An 11,562-nucleotide genomic window follows, 5' to 3' on the forward strand; every position below is an offset into this window, starting at 1 on the left:
TAACATTTTGCTGTACATAGGAAGTATAAGTCTGAACATTTGTTCTTTTTTTTATGTGTTTGATAGTGAACTTTTTTGTTTTTTTTTTGTTTTTTTAGGCAAGGTTTTTGATCATGTTGATGATTGTGGTGATGCTGTGTTTTCTGGGTTGGGGAATCTACCTTCTAATGTGACAGATGATGCTGATGATTCAGGTTAGCAACATACATATGTGAACCTCACAAACATTTTCTAGTGAACTTCCTTTTTCTGCAATGCATACAATCTTTTTTTGTTTACATGTCCTTTTTTGTGTTTTTGTTTTGTGTTTATGCAGCTGACCAGACTATAAGAGAATCTCTGGAGTTGCTGAACCAGGATTTTGCTGCATATTCTTCTGACAGTGTACCGCGGTTCTTAGATATCCCTGTTTTTGATAGGACTCCTGCTGTGGAGAAGGGTAACATGGGCAGCCCTGTCTTTGATTATACTCCTCTTCGGCAAGTTCTTGAATCTGAAACAGTTGAAGCTACACCTGTGATGGAAGAAACCCAATCTCAATCTGTGGTTGGTACTCAAGTAGTTACTCAGGATTATATGGTTGAAGAACAGCTTGCGAAGGAAAAGGAGAGACAAGCTGCTAAATTTGCTCAGCACCAGGAGAAATTGACTACATATTACCGGAAATACCTCGCGAAAGCAAAGTCTGCTAAGGGTAATGTCGTTGTCCATGATGTTCCACGTGACGGCGAGGGTGCTGAAAGCACACGTGATGAATGTGCTGCTGAAACTATTCCTCCTAAAGTGAGGAAAGAAAGGGGTGTTTGCAGGAAGTTTAAAGAGAATTCACCTTTGGCGAAAGCTGCTGCTGCTGCTGCCCAGGCCAGAAATCCTGTGCAGCAGACATACTCCCCAGCTACCACTCAAGATGATGTTGCTGCTGACAAGGTTATTTTTTTATGTTCTTTTTTGTTTATTCTGTTAAATACCTTTTTTGTCCACTTTTACATAGTTGTACCATTGTGAACTTCTCTTTTTGTTATTTTTTTAAATCGTCACGCACTGTGCAGGGTACAAATCCTGTGCGGCGCAGCCCTCGTGTTGCTGCTACTGTTCAGTCCACGGTTGCTTCGAAACGAGTTTCATCTCCTGGGAAATCACGTCTTGGTCACCGTAAACGTAAGATTGATGTCGATGAGACATATGTCCCAGATTCCATTGAAGATGGTGTTGCTGCTGGCAAGGTTATTTTGTTTGTTCATTTTTACATAATTGTACCACTGTGAACTTCTTTGTTTATTTAATCTGAACTCTTCCCTTTCTATGCATCTCATTTTATGTAGTGCAATGCTAAGAAGAGTCGTACAGAAGTGGTTAGCGATGAATCAGACTTTGAAGCTCCTGCCAAGGTTAGTGTAGTGTGAACTTCTGTGTTCATGTTGGTGTGAACTTCTGATACGTCTCCGACGTATCGATAATTTCTTATGTTCTATGCCATATTATTGATGTTATCTACATGTTTTATGCACACTTTATGTTATATTCGTGCATTTTCTGGAACTAACCTATTAACAAGATGCCGAAGTGCCGATTCGTTTTCTCGCTGTTTTTGGTTTCGAAATCCTAGTAACGAAATATTCTCGGAATTGGACGAAATCAAAGCCCAGGGGCCTATTTTTCCACGAAGCTTCCGAAGTCCGAAGACGAGACGAAGAGGGGCCACGGGGTGGCCAAACCCTAGGCGGCGCGGCCCCCCTCTAGGCCGCGCGGCCCTGTGGTGTGGGCCCCCGTGCCGCCTCTTGACTTGCCCTTCCGCCTACTTAAAGCCTCCGTGACGAAACCCCCAGTACCGAGAGCCACGATACGGAAAACCTTCCGAGACGCCGCCGCCGCCGATCCCATCTCGGGGGATCCGGAGATCGCCTCCGGCACCCCGCCGGAGAGGGGAATCATCTCCCGGAGGACTCTACACCGCCATGGTCGCCTCCGGAGTGATGAGTGAGTAGTCTACCCCTGGACTATGGGTCCATAGCAGTAGCTAGATGGTTGTCTTCTCCCCATTGTGCTATCATTGTCGGATCTTGTGAGCTGCCTAACATGATCAAGATCATCTATCTGTAATTCTATATGTTGTGTTTGTTGGGATCCGATGGATAGAGAATACTATGTCATGTTAATTATCAAGTTATTACTATATGTGTTGTTTATGATCTTGCATGCTCTCCGTTACTAGTAGAGGCTCTGGCCAAGTATTTGCTTTTAACTCCAAGAGGGAGTACTTATGCTCGATAGTGGGTTCATGCCCGCATTGACACTGGGACGAGTGACGAAAGTTCTAAGGTTGTGTTGTGCTGTTGCCACTAGGGATAAAACATTGATGCTATGTCCAAGGATGTAGTTGTTGATTACATTACGCACCATACTTAATGCAATTGTCCGTTGCTTAGCAACTTAATACTGGAGGGGTTCGGATGATAACCTGAAGGTGGACTTTTTAGGCATAGATGCGGTTGGATGGCGGTCTATGTACTTTGTCGTAATGCCCAATTAAATCTCACTATACTTATCATGATCATGTATGTGCATTGTTATGCCCTCTCTATTTGTCAATTGCCCGACTCGTAATTTGTTCACCCAACATGCTGTTTATCTTATGGGAGAGACACCTCTAGTGAACTGTGGACCCCGGTCCATTCTCTTATACTGAAATACAATCTGCTTGCAATACTTGTTTCTACTGTTTTCTCTGCAAACAATCATCTTCCACACAATACGGTTAATCCTTTGTTACAGCAAGCCGGTGAGATTGACAACCTCATCTGTTTCGTTGGGGCAAAGTACTTTGGTTGTGTTGTGCGGGTTCCACGTTGGCGCCGGAATCCCCGGTGTTGCGCCGCACTACATCCCGCCGCCATCAACCTTCAACGTGCTTCTTGGCTCCTCCTGGTTCGATAAACCTTGGTTTCTTTCGAGGGAAAACTTGCTGCTGTGCGCATCATACCTTCCTCTTGGGGTTGCCCAACGAACGTGTGAAATACACGCCATCAAGCTCTTTTTACGGCGCCGTTGCTAGGGAGATCAAGACACGCTGCAAGGGGAGTCTCCACTTCTCAATCTCTTTACTTTGTTTTTGTCTTGCTTTAGTTTTATTTACTACTTTGTTTGCTGCACTAAATCAAAATACAAAAAAATTAGTTGCTAGTTTTACTTTATTTGCTATCTTGTTTGCTATATCAAAAACACAAAAAAATTAGTTTACTTGCATTTACTTTATCTAGTTTGCTTTATTTACTGTTGCTAAAATGGCCAACGCTGAAAATACTAAGTTGTGTGACTTCACAACCACAAATAATAATGATTTCTTATGCACACCTATTGCTCCACCTGCTACTACAGCAGAATTCTTTGAAATTAAACCTGCTTTACTTGAATCTTGTCATGAAAGATCAATTTTCGGAATTAGTTCGATGATGCTTGCTGCACATCTTAATAATTTTGTTGAACTATGTGAAATGCAAAAATATAAAGATGTAGATGGTGATATTATTAAACTAAAATTGTTCCCTTTCTCATTAAGAGGAAGAGCTAAAGATTGGTTGCTATCTCTGCCTAAGAATAGTATTGATTCATGGACTAAATGCAAGGATGCTTTTATTGGTAGATATTATCCCCCTGCTAAAATTATATCTTTGAGGAGTAGCATAATGAATTTTAAACAATTAGATACTGAACATGTTGCTCAAGCTTGGGAAAGAATGAAATCTACTGGTTAAAAATTGCCCAACCCATGGACTGACTACTTGGATGATCATCCAAACCTTCTATGCAGGACTAAATTTTTCTTCACGGAATTTATTGGATTCAGCTGCTTGGAGGTACCTTTATGTCCATCACTCTTGGTGAAGCAACAAAGCTTCTTGATAATATGATGATCAACTACTCTGAATGGCACACGGAAAGAGCTCCACAAGGTAAGAAGGTAAATTCTGTCGAAGAAACCTCTTCTTTGAGTGATAAGATTGATGCTATTATGTCTATGCTTGTGAATGGTAGGCCTAATGTTAATTATAATAATGTTCCGTTAGCGTCATTGGTTGCTCAAAAAGAATATGTTGATGTGAATTTCATTAAAAATAACAATTACAATGATTCTAGGCCATATCCTGCTAATGGTAATTCTCATGGTAGATATGTTTCACCTAATGAAGAGAAGATACTAGAAATTGAAAGATCCACTAAGAGCTTTATGCAATCACAATATGAGCAAAATAAATTGTTTACTAAAACATTGAATGAGCAATCTACCTTGTTGAAGAATATAGGGAATCAACTTGAAAATCTGAATAGGGAGATCTCGGGGTTGCAAACTAAACTTGCTAATGCTGAAAACCGAATCTCATACATGTCTGCATCACAATTTTCTTTAATTAATAAAATGGCTGCTAAACCTGAGGATTTAGATGATAAAATTACTACTACAGCAAATGCCATTCAAGTTAGAATTAATGAGAATATAAGATTAATGGCTGAGCTGCGTGCTAGGTGGGATAGAGAAGAAAATGAAAAACTAGCTAAAGAGAAGAATATAGCTAAAGTTTGGACTATTACCACCACTAGTAATGCTAATGCTACACATGTTGCTGCACCTTCTACTCATACTAATAAAAGAATTGGTGTTAGCAATGTTTCCACTTCTAATGCAAAGCGCGAAAAATTGCTGAAAGCTGCTAAAGCTGCTTGAAACTGCTGTGATAAAGTTGCTGAAATTTTTTCCAACATTGGGGATGATGATCCCATTGCTTTAGATTATAATGGTTTGAATTTTGATGATTGCCACATCTCTGAAGTTATAAAGTTCTTGCAAAAACTTGCTAAAAGTCCTAATGCTAGTGCTATAAATTTGGCTTTCACGCATCATATTACAAATGCTCTCATAAAAGCTAGAGAAGAGAAACTAGAGCGTGAAGCCTCTATTCCTAAAAAGCTAGAGGATGGTTGGGAGCCCATCATTAAGATGAAGGTTAAAGATTTTGATTGTAATGCTTTATGTGATCTTGGTGCAAGTATTTACTGTTATGCCTAAGAAAATTTATAATATGCTTGACTTGCCACCGCTGAAAAATTGTTATTTGGATGTTAATCTTGCTGATCATTCTACAAAGAAACCTTTGGGTAAAGTTGATAATGTTCGCATTACCGTTAACAATAACCTTGTCCCCGTTGATTTTGTTGTCTTGGATATTGAATGCAATGCATCTTGTCCCATTATATTGGGAAGACCTTTTCTTCGAACTGTTGGTGCTACCATTGATATGAAGGAAGGTAATATAAAATATCAATTTCCTCTCAAGAAAGGTATGGAACACTTCCCAAGAAAGAGAATGAAGGTACCTTTTGACTCTATTATGAGAACAAATTATGATGTTGACACTTCATCTCTCGATAATACTTGATACACACTTTCTGCGCCTAGCTGAAAGGCGTTAAAGAAAGCGCTTATGGGAGACAACCCATGTTTTTACCTACAGTACTTTGTTTTTATTTTGTGTCTTGGAAGTTGTTTACTACTGTAGCAACCTCTCCTTATCTTAGTTTTGTGTTTTGTTGTGCCAAGTTAAGCCGTTGATAGAAAAGTAAGTACTAGATTTGGATTACTGCGCAGTTCCAGATTTCTTTGCTGTCACGAATCTGGGTCCACCTCCCTGTAGGTAGCTCAGAAAATTAAGCCAATTTACGTGCATGATCCTCAGATATGTATGCAACTTTCATTCAATTTGAGCATTTTCATTTGAGCAAGTCTGGTGCCATTTTAAAATTCGTCAATACGAACTGTTCTGTTTTGACAGATTCTGCCTTTTATTTCGCATTGCCTCTTTCGCTATGTTGGATGAATTTCTTTGATCCACTAATGTCCAGTAGCATTATGCAATGTCCAGAAGTGTTAAGAATGATTGTGTCACCTCTGAATATGTCAATTTATATTGTGCACTAACCCTCTAATGAGTTGTTTCGAGTTTGGTGTGGAGGAAGTTTTCAAGGATCAAGAGAGGAGTATGATGCAACATGATCAAGGAGAGTGAAAGCTCTAAGCTTGGGGATGCACCCGGTGGTTCACCCCTGCATATATCAAGAAGACTCAAGCGTCTAAGCTTGGGGATGCCCAAGGCATCCCCTTCTTCATCGACAACATTATCGGGTTCCTCCCCTGAAACTATATTTTTATTCCATCACATCTTATGTGCTTTTTCTTGGAGCGTCGGTTTGTTTTTGTTTTTTGTTTTGTTTGAATAAAATGGATCCTAGCATTCACTTTATGGGAGAGATACACGCTCCGCTGTAGCATATGGACAAGTATGTCCTTGGTTTCTACTCATAGTATTCATGGCGAAGTTTCTCCTTCGTTAAATTGTTATATGGTTGGAATTGGAAAATGATACATGTAGTAATTGCTATAAATGTCTTGGGTAATGTGATACTTGGCAATTGTTGTGCTCATGATTAAGCTCTTGCATCATATGCTTTGCACCCATTAATGAAGAAATACATAGAGCATGCTAAAATTTGGTTTGCATATTTGGTTTCTCTAAGGTCTAGATAATTTCTAGTATTGAGTTTGAACAACAAGGAAGACGGTGTAGAGTCTTATAATGTTTTCAATATGTCTTTTATGTGAGTTTTGCTGCACCGGTTCATCCTTGTGTTTGTTTCAAATAAGCCTTGCTAGCCTAAACCTTGTATCGAGAGGGAATACTTCTCATGCATCCAAAATACTTGAGCCAACCACTATGCCATTTGTGTCCACCATACCTACCTATGCTACATGGTATTTTCCGCCATTCCAAAGTAAATTGCTTGAGTGCTACCTTTAAAATTCCATCATTCACCTTTGCAATATATAGCTCATGGGACAAATAGCTTAAAAACTATTGTGGTATTGAATATGTAATTATGCACTTTATCTCTTATTAAGTTGCTTGTTGTGCGATAACCATGTTTGCGGGGAACGCCATCAACTCATTGTTGAATTTCATGTGAGTTGCTATGCATGTTCGTCTTGTACGAAGTAAGGGCGATCTACTACGAGTTGAATGGTTTGAGCATGCATATTGTGAGAGAAGAACATTGGGCCGCTAACTAGAAGCCATGTTCCATGGTGGAAGTTTCAGTTTTGGACAAACATCCTCAAATCTCTAATGAGAAAAGAATTAATTGTTGTTGAATGCTTAAAGCATTAAAAGAGGAGTCCATTATCTGTTGTCTATGTTGTCCCGGTATGGATGTCTAAGTTGAGAATAATCAAAAGCGAGAAATCCAATGCGAGCTTTCTCCTTAGACCTTTGTACGGGCGGCATAGAGGTACCCCTTTGTGATACTTGGTTAAAGCATATGTATTGCGGTGATAATCCGGGTAGTCCAAGCTAATTAGGACAAGGTGCGGGCACTATTAGTACACTATGCATGAGGCTTGCAACTTATAAGATATAATTTACATGATGCATATGCTTTATTACTACCGTTGACAAAATTGTTTCATGTTTTCAAAATCAAAGCTCTAGCACAAATATAGCAATCGATGCTTTTCCTCTATGAGGACCATTCTTTTACTTTCAATGTTGAGTCAGTTCACCTATTTCTCTCCACCTCAAGAAGCAAACACTTGTGTGAGCTGTGCATTGATTCTTACATACTTGCTTATTGCACTTATTATATTACTCTATGTTGACAATATCCATGAGATATACATGTTACAAGTTGAAAGCAACCGCTGAAACTTAATCTTCTTTTGTGTTGCTTCAATACCTTTACTTTGAATTATTGCTTTATGAGTTAACTCTTATGCAAGACTTATTGATGCTTGTCTTGAAGTGCTATTCATGAAAAGTCTTTGCTATATGATTCACTTGTTTACTCATGTCATACACATTGTTTTGATCGTTGCATTCACTACATATGCTTTACAAATAGTATGATCAAGATTATGATGGCATGTCACTCCAGAAATTATCTGTGTTATCGTTTTACATGCTCGGGACGAGCAGAACTAAGCTTGGGGATGCTGATACGTCTCCGACGTATCGATAATTTCTTATGTTCCATGCCACATTATTGATGTTATCTACATGTTTTATGCACACTTTATGTCATATTCGTGCATTTTACGGAACTAACCTATTAACAAGATGCCGAAGTGCCGATTCTTTGTTCTACGCTGTTTTTGGTTTCAGAAATCCTAGTAAGGAAATATTCTCGGAATTGGACGAAATCAAAGCCCAGGGGCCTATTTTTTCACGGAGCTTCCAGAAGACCGAAGAACACACGAAGTGGGGCCACGAGGTGGCGACACCACGTGGCGGCGCGGCCCAGGAGGGGCCCGCGCCGCCCTATGGTGTGGCCCCCTCGTCTGGCCCCCGACTCGCCCTTCCGCCTACAAATAGCCTCCGTGACGAAAACCCCGGTACCGAGAACCACGATACGGAAAACCTTCCGGGAGACGCCGCCGCCGCCGATCCCATCTCGGGGGATCCGAGGAGATCGCCTCCGGCACCCTGCCGGAGAGGGGAATCATCTCCCGGAGGACTCTACGCCGCCATGGTCGCCTCCGGTGTGATGTGTGAGTAGTCTACCCCTGGACTATGGGTCCATAGCAGTAGCTAGATGGTTGTCTTCTCCCCATTGTGCTATCATTGTCGGATCTTGTGAGCTGCCTAACATGATCAAGATCATCTATCTGTAATTCTATATGTTGCGTTTGTTGGGATCCGATGAATAGAGAATACTTGTTATGTTGATTATCAAAGTTATGCTTATGTGTTGTTTATGATCTTGCATGCTCTCCGTTACTAGTAGATGCTGCTGGCCAAGTAGATGCTTGTAACTCCAAGAGGGAGTACTTATGCTCGATAGTGGGTTCATGCTGCATTGACACCAGGACGAGTGATGAGAAAGTTCTAAGGTTGTGTTGTCTTGTTGCCACTAGGGATAAAACATTGATGCTATGTCTAAGGATGTAGTTGTTGATTACATTACGCACCATACTTAATGCAATTGTCACGTTGCTTGCAACTTAATGCTGGAGAGGGTTCGGATGATAACCTGAAGGTGGACTTTTTAGGCATAGATGCGGTTGGATGGCGGTCTATGTACTTTGTCGTAATGCCCAATTAAATCTCACTATACTCATCATGATATGTATGTGCATTGTCATGCTCTCTTTATTTGTCAATTGCCCAAGCTGTAATTTGTTCACCCAACATGCTTGTTCGTCTTATGGGAGAGACACCTCTAGTGAGCTGTGGACCCCGGTCCAATTCTCTTTCTTGAAATACAATCTCTTGCAATACTTGTTCTCTCTGTTTTCTCGCAAACAATCATCTTCCACACAATACGGTTAACTCTTTGTTACGACAAGCCGGTGAGATTGACAACCTCAGCTGTTTCGTTGGGGCAAAGTACTTTGGTTGTGTTGTGCAGGTTCCACGTTGGCGCCGGAATCCCTGGTGTTGCGCCGCACTACATCTCGCCGCCATCAACCTTCAACGTGCTTCTTGGCTCCTCCTGGTTCGATAAACCTTGGTTTCTTTCTGAGGGAAAACTTGCTGCTGTGCGCATCATACCTTCCTCTTGGGGTTGCCCAACGAACGTGTGAAATACACGCCATCAATGACCCACAAGTATAGGGGGTGTATCGTAGTATTTTCGATAAGTAAGAATGTCGATCCCAACGAGGAGCAGAAGGTGTTGACAAGCAGTTTCGATGAAGGATTCCCTGTAAATGCTCACAGACAAGTATTCAGGAGGTTTTGATGTAACAGTTGAATAAAGTACGAGAGTAACAATTGCAGCGAGTGGCCCAATCCTTTTTAGCACAAAGGACAAGCCGGTTTGTTTACTTATAATGACCAAACGTTCTCGAGGACACACGGGATTTTAGTCTAGTGCTTTCGCTACATATGGCTAAATAATCTTCATTGTTATGATAAGTGTTGTGTGGGTGAACCTATGCTAATGTACCGCCCTTCCTAGGACTAATACATACTTGTGATTATACCCCTTGCAAGCATCCGCAACTACAAGAAAGTAATTAAGAATAAATCTAACCACTGACCTTAAACTACGAGATCCTGCTATCCCTCCTGCATCGATATACCAACGGGGGTTTAGGTTTCTGTCACTCCGGCAACCCCGCAATCGGCAAACGAGTACAAGATGCATTCCCCTAGGCCCATAAAGGTGAAGTGTCATGTAGTCGACGTTCACATGACACCACTAGAAGAATAACACCACAACTTAAATATCATACCATTGAATATTACTCAACCATAGTTCACTACTAACATTTAGACTTCACCCATGTCCTCAAGAACTAAACGAACTACTCACAAGACATCATATGGAACATGATCAGAGGTGATATGATGATGAATAACAATCTGAACATAAACTTGGTTCAATGGTTTCACTCAATAGCATCAACAACAAGTAGAAATCGATACGGGAGAGTTTCCCCTATCAAACAATCAAGATCAAACCCAAATTGCTACGGCGGTGACGGTGTCCAGCGGTGGAGACGGCGGTGATGATGGTGGAGATGATGATGATGGTGATGGAGATGATGTCCAGCTCGATGGCGGTGACGATGGCGTCGATTTCCCCCTCCGGGAGGGAATTTCCCGGCGGATTCACCGCCGCCGGAGAGCTCTTTCTCTCTCGGTGTTCTCCGCCCCGCGAGAGGCGGCTGTAACTCTTCGTGAGGTACCCTGCGTGGCTTAGGTCTTCGGGACGAAGGGTTTCGCGAAGAAAAGGAGGCGAAAGGGGCTGTGGGGCCCCCACACCACATGGTGGCGCGGCCGGGCCATGGGCCGCGCCGGCTCGTGGTGCGGCCCCACCTTGGGCCTTCTCGGCTCCTCCTTACGGCTTCCTTCGTCATCTTGAAAAATAGGATTTTTGGTATAATTTCCTTCCACAGTTGATCTTCCGAAATATTGCGTTACGACGGTGCTTTTCCGGCGAGAATCCGGCTCCGGTGCTTGATCCTCCAATAATGATGAAACATGCAAAATAGATGAAATAACATAAGTATTGTATCCAAATATGAAATATATCAATGAATAACAGCAAATTATGATATAAAATAGTGATGCAAATTGGACGTATCAACTCCCCCAAGCTTAGACTTCGCTTGTCCCCAAGCGAAACTGAACTCGGTAAACAGGACCACATGTTTATGGAGTGAAGAGTCGATAAATAAAATACGGACAAGAAGCATCATATTCATTCACACAAGACATTATAGTAAACAACTTCCTCATATAACTCAACTTGAAACAAGTATAAGGTAATCACAAATAAAGGTGCATAAGAAATCATAGTTGGTGATGGCAAACTTCGTTCTTGGTCAGAGAACAATTAACAGATTATATTTATCTCATTGAGCAGCGCTCTCATGTTAAAGTTTATATGGCACAACTTGCATACTCAATCATAATAGTCTCCTCATTGTACTAAACAAAGAAGAATAAAAGACATGATGAAGCAAATCACAATATAATGGTTTGATCACAACTACTCAAATGCTTGCTTGAG

The sequence above is a fragment of the Lolium rigidum genome, chromosome 1, assembly GCF_022539505.1.
Source record: "Lolium rigidum isolate FL_2022 chromosome 1, APGP_CSIRO_Lrig_0.1, whole genome shotgun sequence".
NCBI lineage: Eukaryota > Viridiplantae > Streptophyta > Magnoliopsida > Poales > Poaceae > Lolium > Lolium rigidum.